Source organism: Mus pahari, chromosome 5 (assembly GCF_900095145.1).
Source record: "Mus pahari chromosome 5, PAHARI_EIJ_v1.1, whole genome shotgun sequence".
Classification (NCBI taxonomy): domain Eukaryota; kingdom Metazoa; phylum Chordata; class Mammalia; order Rodentia; family Muridae; genus Mus; species Mus pahari.
In genome coordinates this window covers 4,776,527-4,786,451 of record NC_034594.1, presented here as the reverse complement: position 1 = coordinate 4,786,451, position 9,925 = coordinate 4,776,527, and the positions used below count along the sequence as shown (strand labels likewise).

The 9,925-nt window shown below is 38.0% G+C and overlaps 1 pseudogene; it reads right to left on the bottom strand.

Annotated features, from left to right (window-relative positions):
- Positions 1-435: 435 nt before the first annotated feature.
- Positions 436-556, bottom strand: LOC115064152 (annotated as a pseudogene).
- Positions 557-9,925: the final 9,369 nt, after the last annotated feature.

The window sequence follows — 9,925 nt, the reverse complement described above, 5'->3', positions numbered from 1 at the left end:
CACCCACGGTGGTCCAAGGTGGCATTACTGGCTACTCACATCAGTCTGTTGCTCACTACCACTGAGGCTCCAGCTCTGCCTCTCTTCATTATGCCCATATCCTTCTGCTTCTCTTTCTCTTCCATTTCCTCACTACTTTCTTGTCCACTTAGTAGCAAGTAAGTGTGTCTGGGGTTATCTCAGGAGTAGTCTATGCCCAACTTGTGCATTATGGTGCTGGCATGGGTCATCTCAGGCTAACTCCCTGTCCAGGCCCCATGGCACCAGTCTCCTCCAGCTTGGTCCCTGCCCAGTCCACCTGTGAGGGTTGTCTGTCTCAGGTTCAATTCCCCCCAGGACCTTCTTCTAGTCTCTGGCTTGCTACCCATCCTGGGAGCCCATCTGGGTCTGCTTGGTGACTAACTGATGCTCATCTTGGGCTCATTTTTTTCATCAAAAGTTAGGCTACTAATCATTTAAGTGTTCATTAGGCCAGAACACTGAGCATAGACATAGCCTTACTTCTCTCAGCCACATGTGACACAGCAGCCACATCTGCAATGCCTCTAGGGGCAGATGTAATTTTGCTTTTTAATCTAGTAGAATTGGCTTGTGGCACATCTACTCTTAATCACTGTTAAATATGTCTTCATATCCCACTAATAAGGATCCCTTTATTAAGTTCTCTCCTTTTTTCCTGACTTATTCCTCTGATAAACTTTTGGATTGGTTTCAAAATAAACTCTATTACATGCACTGTCCTGAGAATTTATCTGGGGGCGTTGACATTATATTAACTTTATTCCTCCTCATTCATCAGTAGATATGTTCTTTACATGAAAGCCTTTTTTCCCTCATAATGTTTTATATTTTTCACTGTTAGCAACACACAATTATTTTAAAGATTAATATTTTAATTGTGCATCATGAATATGTTTCACTACATTTTGGATGAATGCTATTTTAGCAATATTATTAATTTTTGTGTATTTATTTTGGATTTGATCACTTAACAGTATACTTAGATTGCTAAAGTCATTTTAATTCCTTTAGATTACTTAGACAAATGAATACATTATTTTAAAAATTATGAATCTACTTTCCTGTTTTCTTTTTCATTTATTTATTTATTTATTTATTTACTTATCTAAGATTTATTTATTATTATGCATAAGTACACTATAGTTGTCTTCAGATGCACAAGAAGAGGGGCATCAGATCTCATTACAGGTGGTTGTGAGCCACCATGTGGTTGCTGAAATTTGAACTTAGGACCTTTGGAAGAGCAGTCAGTGCTCTTACCCACTAAGCCATCTCACCAGCCCTACTTTCCTGTTTTCTTAAAGTAATGAATATAATAGCTTATGTTTCTGGTTATATTTGTGTGTACATATGTTTTTCTTGACAAGTCTTGAATATTTTTGAAATGGTGGTGATCAGTAATGGTAAAAACATTTCTTTTGAGAATTTCACTCAGGGCCTCTTTTTTGTAAAATTGTTATTGTTTTACACACACAGAGAGACACACACACACACACACACACACACACACACACAGAGAGAGAGAGAGAGAGAGAGAGAGAGAGAGAGAGAGAGAGAGAGAGAGATACAACCCTGCAGAGTTCGTTTCGTGTTGTCTCACGGATATGTGTCTTGGGATTGGATAATTTATCAGGAGTTTATCCATGGAGAAGACTGACTCTTCCTGTCTTCACAGTATTAACTACTTGTAGCTCTTCATCAAGAGATGAGCCTTGTGAAGCTTTCCCCATGGCATGGCAATTGGTGCTGTCATTTCTCAGGACTTGTTTAGACCACCATATCTAAGTTGAAACTTCATGGATATAGCTTTCCTGATATATATAAAAGACACTATCTTGCATCAGATATCCTGGTCCTCTGGTACTTACCATCTTTCCACCATTGTTCCCTTCCCTTGAGCCTTATGTGTAGGGGATGGGTTGTTCATGTTTCAATTGAGGCTGAGCATGCACCATCGATGTAGTGACTTCTTTGTATTGAATCTAACATATTATAAAATAAGATGTTAGCTATAAGCTAACAAAAAGTTCTCTCTCTCTCTCTCTCTCTCTCTCTCTCTCCCTCCCTCCCTCCCTCCCTCCCTCCCTCTCTCTCTCCTCTCTCTCAGAAAAAAGCTTACTATGTAGCTCATGTTGGCTTCAAACTCAAAGTCTTCTTACTCTACCTCCGTACTGCTAGGATTGGGAATTTTAACTACTGTGTCTGACTAAATGCTCTTTGTTATGTCAAGGAAATATCATTTTATTCTGAGAATGGTATGTACGTTTTCATTTCCAAGAATATTTACTAACAGTTATCAAATTATTTTCCAGATAGAAATGTGCTAGCATTTACTTTGCAACTTGTTGATGTGATCTTTAGAAGTAAATTCTTAGGATAATCTTTAAATATTCATAGTAAATTGTTATTTAAATGATTGAATTACTTATCCTAAGATGATTGAATTACCCCTGCTAATCTTTTATTTAAGCTTTGAATTTTCACTAGACATCTTTAGGTTTTGCTCTTTCCATTTGATCAACAACTCTTCAATGATTGTCTTTGATTCTCATTATGAAGAATTTGAAACATAGTCAGGTGATTATATTTATATTAATACCCTAAAATCATATCATAGAATCAAATAAAAATCTATTATTAAGTCCTTTCAAAATGATATGTTTCTTCTTTGTTCTAATTTTACTGGTTACTCTTTTCATGATTATATCTGCTAACATTGTTTATTATTTATTCTTGCTTTTAGAAATTCCATACTATAGTTTTTTTGCTCTGTGTGTGTGTGTGTATGTTTGTACACTCACACACTTGTATGCACATATATAGAGAGGTCAAAGGACAATCTTGGGAACATGAAATGTGTGTCTTGGGACAGTTTCTTTTTGGTTGAGTCTCACAAAGAAGGGCGGCTGACTTGTAGGGAACCCTACGGGTCATTTTGTCTCTATCTCCTCAGTGCTAGGATCTCACATTGTACCGCCACATCCAGTGATGTTACTAGAGTTCTAGGGATGTGGTTGTGTTATGGACAACACTTTACCACTTGGGTTATTATTACCTGATTTGCCCACTTTTACTGTTTCCCGCTTTCTTTAGCATTCATTTCTGTATTTATATTTTATGTGCTCTTATTTATGATCCTGTTTGCATTGTTAATTTTCATTAAAGTCGAATTCAATTAACTTTTAAAAATTTGAACAATAATATTTCAGGCTAGGTGTTTTTCTCTGCATACATTCTTTTGGAAATTGATAACATGGGTCTGATTTCATTACTTTAAAACAAGTTTTTATTTCTATCTTTAAGCAGTTATTTCAGGAAGCATCAATAATTGGCAAAGTATCTAAGTCTTTAATTGTTCCTATTTGAGAAGTCAGAGTTTAGACTCTACTGCGGTTGGAGGACAGCCTCTGTGAGTTCTAGCTTGGGGACCTGAGCATTTGCTTTGCAGCAGTGATGGGTAAATGTTTAAAAAATGTTATGGCATACTTCTGAAAAATCATGCACCTTTCTTTTCTGCCATTAGAATAGTCAAATTAGTATATCTGTAGGTTTTAATATTGATTTTTCTTTAGCAGGGGGCTAATACAGCATATTGATGGCTTCCATTGCAGTTTAGGTTTCTGTTCACATCTCTGATGTTTTAACATCTTTGTTTTATGGTTACTGAGACAATCCTATTCTATTGACAAAGGCAAAAGCCATTATGCTTCCCTTTAAATGTTTACCCATTCCAGTCTCTAGGGTAGGATTACAGTCTTTATGCACCTTCTGAAGTTAGTGTCTTCTGTTTTTGTGTTTTGTTTTGTTTTTGGTTTTGTTTTTGTTTTTCTTGCAGACAGGGTTTCTCTGTGTAGTCCTGGCTGTCCTGGAACTCATTCTGTAGCCCAAACTGGCCTCGAACTCAGAAATCTTCCTGCCTCTGCCTCCCAAGTGCTGGGATTAAAGGCGTGTGCCACCACGCCTGGTGAGTCTTCTGTTTTATTTTGTGAATGCCTGATAGATTTTCCCAGTCTGTTACTGTGTACTATCTGTTTTATTTACTGTAAAGCCTCTCTTTAAGCATCATGCATCTGAGGTTTGCTTGCCTTATAAACATAGGGACCTTGCCAAGTGTTCCCCATACCCTTTGTAATTAACATGTATCTGTTTGTTTCTTTTATATCAGATGATGATTTTTCTCATGTTTCTTTCTTAGTCCTGTAGGGTATGGCTTTTCTGCCGTCTCATATATTAGAAGATAATTGTTCGGCATTTTGTGTAGCAAAGATCAAAATTAGGTTTTCGTTTGTGTTTCCTTATGGTTACAATTATAAAAGGAAAGATAAATTTGGTCTCTCTTTACATGAAATGAAAAATTATGTTAGTTTCAAACATCTGTGTCTTATTTTTTTCCACCTGTTTCCTTCAATATAATCTATACTTTTAAACCCAGATAATTGTTGATAATATTTTACTTTATTATAGTTGCTGTGGTGGTTTGAATCATAAATGTCCCCATAGACTCATGTATTTGGACACTTTGTCCCCAGTTTGTGGGACTATCTGGGGAGGCTATGGGACCTTTAGAAGGTGGAGACTTCCAGGAGGGAGTGGGTCACTGGTCGTGGGCCTGGGTGTCACTCCATTTCCAGTTCACTTCCTCTGCTTTCTGTGTTTGGTTTGAGATGTGATCTCTTAGCTTCTTGCTCAGTCTCCTTGCTTCCGTGCCTTCCCTGACGTGAGGTTCTTCCTCTGGGACCTCAAACCCAGATAAGCTCTCCCTTCTCTTATTTGCTTTGGTCACAGTGTTTTCTCACAGGAAAACCAAACAAAAGCAAAGGTAGTTGCCGAGATGTACACCTTTGTCCACCAGGTTCTGATGGCTGCTTCTGGCCCCAATAGGACTCGTCTTTTAGTCAATAAAGATTGACTCAGTCTTAACCTTTTCAAATACCACAAGTGGAGAGTTTATCTTCTGAGTCTTTGCAAACGTCAAGAACATCTCTTTAATATCATTCATACCTGAGAGGCACATCATAGGGGATGACATTCTGGAACCTCTGCCTCTGGATTTTCCCTTGAAGAGACACCTGCATTATTTTCTGTAATTTTGATCATGGAGACAGCCAGTACTTTGATTTTTATAGGAATCATTAACTCTTTTTTTTTTTCTAGGTGTTTGATCAGTCTTAACTGTTGAATTATTTCTCCCCTATAACATAACTTGATGTGGTTTCATTCACTTTTTTAAACTCATGGATTTTTGCCTTGAGAATGACAGGCATGTTTGATTTTTCAATCATGTGTATGTTATACAAAGGAACAGGTTTCACTGACATCCATGCATATGAGGAACTTCAATCACATTTAGTTGTCTATTGCCGTGTTTACGCTCTTTCCTTCCCCACATCTTCTTTCCATACCCTTAATAGTCCCTTCCCTTTCATGTTTCTGAGAGCTTTGAATTCCACATATCAGAAAAAATAAATGATACTGGAGATGAGTTTATTTCAGAGTATTAGTATTAACTAATTAATTAGTCAGTTGGTTAACTAACTAGTATTAATTAGCTAGTATTTAATTAACTAGTTAATTGGTTGGTTCATGTTTCATTAATTAAACTAATTAGTATTAACTAATGAATTAGTATTCCCATAGTATTTCCAGTTCTGCTCATTTTCTGAAACCATCATGCCTTTGTTCTTTTTGATGACTGAACAGTACTCCATTGCAAGCATTTTGTTCTTAGTGTACAACTCTCTCTCTCTCTCTCTCTCTCTCTCTCTCTCTCTCTCTCTCTCTCTCTCTCTCTCTTTTGGAACAGTTCACATAGAGTTTTGCACTTTTCTCCTGATCCAGGACACCATCATATTCATAGCTGCACTGACTGTTTCCTCTTCCTGACATTGGCCCCTCTGGAGTGCTGGCTCTCGCCTCTCATTACTACTCTTCCCATGGAGTTTTCACGTGTTTGCCATTTTACTTTGCTCATTAGAAACCATCAGGTGCACCCCTCAAATTCAATTTTTTTTTCATAATGGCTTTTCACAATGCAGCTGTGGGGGCTTATTGTTTTATGCGGAATTTCATCTACATAATATGTGGTTAAGTATTAAAACTCTGTTTATTTTGTGATGTAAGTTAAGTTACTGTCAGACTTTCACCAGCACAAATGTCTCTACTGTAAGTGTTCAAGCATGTAATTCCTGGTGCATCTGGATAGGAGGAGCATAGCAAGACTTTCTCTAAGAGTCTTGGGCATGTGTAGGCTTTCTGACAATAATTTCCATTTTTACATTCTCCTGCGCCCCTTTATCATGTTTCATTTAATCTTGTCTAACTTTTGTCTCTTTTGTCTTTATAAATTTCTGCTCTGATTAAGTAGAGAAATATTCTTTTCCATCCTCACAATGATGACAGACATCATTGTAAGGTAGGAAAGGCAACTTTAAAAGGTATTTCTAGGTAGGAGTTTCTGCGTTTTTCTTCAGTTGTAACACTATCTCCTTACTGTAGGTTTTCATATTTTTCCTTCTATTCATAAATATCTACATTTCTCAGTTATATCAGTAGATTTTAGCCACATTGCTCTCTAAGTGCGATTAACCAGTACCAAACTGGCTAATATATAAGCAAATATATATTAGTCCAGCCAATATCATTTCTAATTGTTATTTTTATTGCTTGTGATGCAATTTTCTTCCTATACTCGAATTTCTGTCCCTTTGTCCATGTAGTAAAGTGTTGTCCTTGTAACTTGAATACTTAGCACTGCTTTCTACGCCTTAGCTAATGTCCTTAGAGCTGCCTGCCAGAGTCATAGTATATTCTTTAATTGTGTTTCATCTTTTAGAGGTTAAAGCACTGAGTCAGGGTCTCAACACGTAACCCAGCCTGTCCTGGAACTCACAAAGGTCCTGTCTCAGCAGCAGTGACAGAGCTGGAATTACAGGTGGAAGCGAATACGCCTGGCTTTGTGTTTTCAGCGTTTTGTTTAGCTTTAAGCAAATTTGGATGAGAAGTTGGGGGGAGCTTCCCTGTGGCTTCTCAACTGGTTCCCTGAAATCCTAATACTTCTATTCTAGAGGACACTTTGGAATTTTATCTCCACATTACTCAATTAGGCAATCAATGTCGACAATGAATAATTCAAAGAATTGATCACATACATGTTAGTGGTTTATGTTTTTCTGCAGCTTGGTGATTCCTGCTGACCCACTTCCTTATAAAATAACACACGTTCTTGCTCATGCAGATGTTCTTGAAGCTAACAAAGTGTGCCAACTGCCTCTGTGTAGAGTGTGTTCTCCAGGCTCAACTCCCCTTGTTCTGTAGAACACAAAGCACTTCACAATTTTCTTTCATTAAATTTCCCCTCAGTGTCTTAGACACAATTTATGAAAGTCTAAAACCATCCTTATTTTGTGGAAAACCAGAATGAGCTAAAAAGCACTAACAATGATCAGACAGGAAGTCACCCAGAACATGGTCATGTAATACTGGTGATTTCTGTGTAGAGCATTTCCCCTTTCTTAGCCCCTGAGTATACTGCATTTGTGAGAAGGCACTTGTAGCTCCCTGTGGCGTTCCTTCCAGATCAGCTGCTTACTCTGAGATGAGTCTCTGCAGGCATATCCCTATAGGTCCATCCAGAGGAATAAACAAAGCAAGAGCTACCACTCCACTAACTAGAACATCCTGAAATTCAGTGTTGCACAATTAGTATTATTGATTAAATATTTCCATTTAGGAAGCTGGTGATCATTTTCATGAACTTTGAACATTTTAAAACAATTGCATTTAAGTATTATCTGTTTTCAATTAGAGCAGCTTGCTTACTGAAAAAATTATAAAATGGATTTAATGAAGATCTGTTATCTTAGAGGAAAAATGCACATGAATATCTTAGTATTTTTAGTGACAAGTGAGGAGAGATACACATAACTGCAGTGTCTTGTGACTCATGGGCTACATTACCAAAGGGGAATCTGTCCTTCCTAGAAAGAAAGGTAGAAACAAACAAAAAAAAGACTGCTACAAGTAGTAATAAAACCAGGAACTATTCACTTTTGCATGCTTACTCTATCTCAGATTCTTCTCCACAAAAAGCTCATTGAATTTTCAGTGTAATTAATTAACACTATAATTATTTACCTTGGCTTGGTCAGGGGTCCTGAAGAAAGGGTATTTGGGAGCATGAAAAGAACAACTTGAAGTCAATCATGTGATACAAGCTGATAGCCTTGTGTTTTGCTTGAGATAGATCTCTCTCAGGAGTTTTCCAGACAACTCATCCAGGTAGCTCAACTTTCACAGACCAAAGCATCTTTTATTCAATCATCCACCCCAGGTTCCTTTTTGATTATTTCAGAAATCAGCTTTTTTTTTTTTTTTTTTTTTTTTTTTTTTTAAACGTAGCCCTTTGACTTCCAGGAAAAGACAGCAAACACATTTTCCCCTAACATTGCAAATGAATTCAGACTTCAGACATCTACCTGCCTCTGTAAACACAGATAATAAGCTAGCTGGGTGGGATCCTGCTCTGAGATCACCACACCCACCATGTTTGGGTCAAAAGTTTCTTTGTCTCAGGCTGTCCTTGAGCTGGGAATCTGCCTGCATTTGTATCTGCCTGCCTTTCTATGAAACTGACCGGTTTCTGACAAGCAGAACAGCTGCCTCTGTTCTCTTAGTTCTGTGAAGCCCCGTGTATAATTCATACTGCATTCTTATATTTTACAGAGTTAAGAACTTTTATATTTTTGAGCTTATGTTTTCAGAGTTCTTCCTAGAGCCTGAAGGTCACAGTGCTCTACCATTTTGCTGAGGAACATAGAGACACCTTTGCCTTCTGTATTTGTGTTTCTAATTGTGGTGAGGTCGTTTCACTGCCCTGGGATCTGCCCAGACTCCAGCTAAACCTTTGCTTCTTTGGTCGACTTAGCAGCTTCAGAAGTACTCAGTGGCCCGCTGGCAGAGGGACATGGCAGTCATATCATTCATCTTCTTGTGAGCTTTTTCTCTTTTTATTTCAGTTGTTCTTTGGTATGCACAAGTCAAAAGCTCAGCTACTTATGTACATTGGGATGTGTGTGTGGGGTGGGTGGGTGGGGGGAAGTAGGATCTTAAAAACTGCAACAACCCAAATACCCAAACACAGCTAACTAGATCTGATGCCCATGGCTTTTGAAGAAGCAATAGCAAATGAGAAGAAGTTCTGACAGTGCCTGGGTCATAGGTTGTTGAGTAATAAAGTTCCAAGTGTGATAAAGAATTCTCTGCTTGGTGGCTTCAGGGAGCCAGTGGGCTAAAGGCTGCAGAAATCGAAAAACAAACACAACTGCACTCTATCAAACAGAGCTGAGTTCACAACTGTTTTGTGACTCTGGGGGGTCTACGGAATAAAGTCAAAGCATGTTACATGGCATGTGAAACTTTCCATGGTTTGATCAATCCTGTCTGTCTAGTTTTGTCCCTCAGACACTCTGAGCCGTCACCCAGAGCCCCGACACTTCCACTACCCCATCATTGACCTCACAGAGTTAGAGCTTCTTAGTCTTGTCATATATGCTTCGTACCTTGTGCTTTTAAGATTAGATTTTATCCTTTCGTCTTAGTTCCAAACTTTGTCTCTGCCACTTCTTTCATGGATATTTTATTCCCTATTTTAGGGAGGAATGAAGTATCCACATGTTGGTCTTCCTTATTCTGATTTTCTTGTGTTTTGGAGATTGTATCTTGGGTATTCTAGGTTTCTGGGCTAATATCTGCTTATCAGTGAGTGCATATCTAGTGACTTCTTTTGTGATTGGGTTACCTCACTCAGGATGCTATCCTCCAGATACATCCATTTGCCCAAGAATTTCATAAATTCATTGTTTTTAATAGCTGAATAGTACTCCAGGGTGTAAATGTACCACATTTT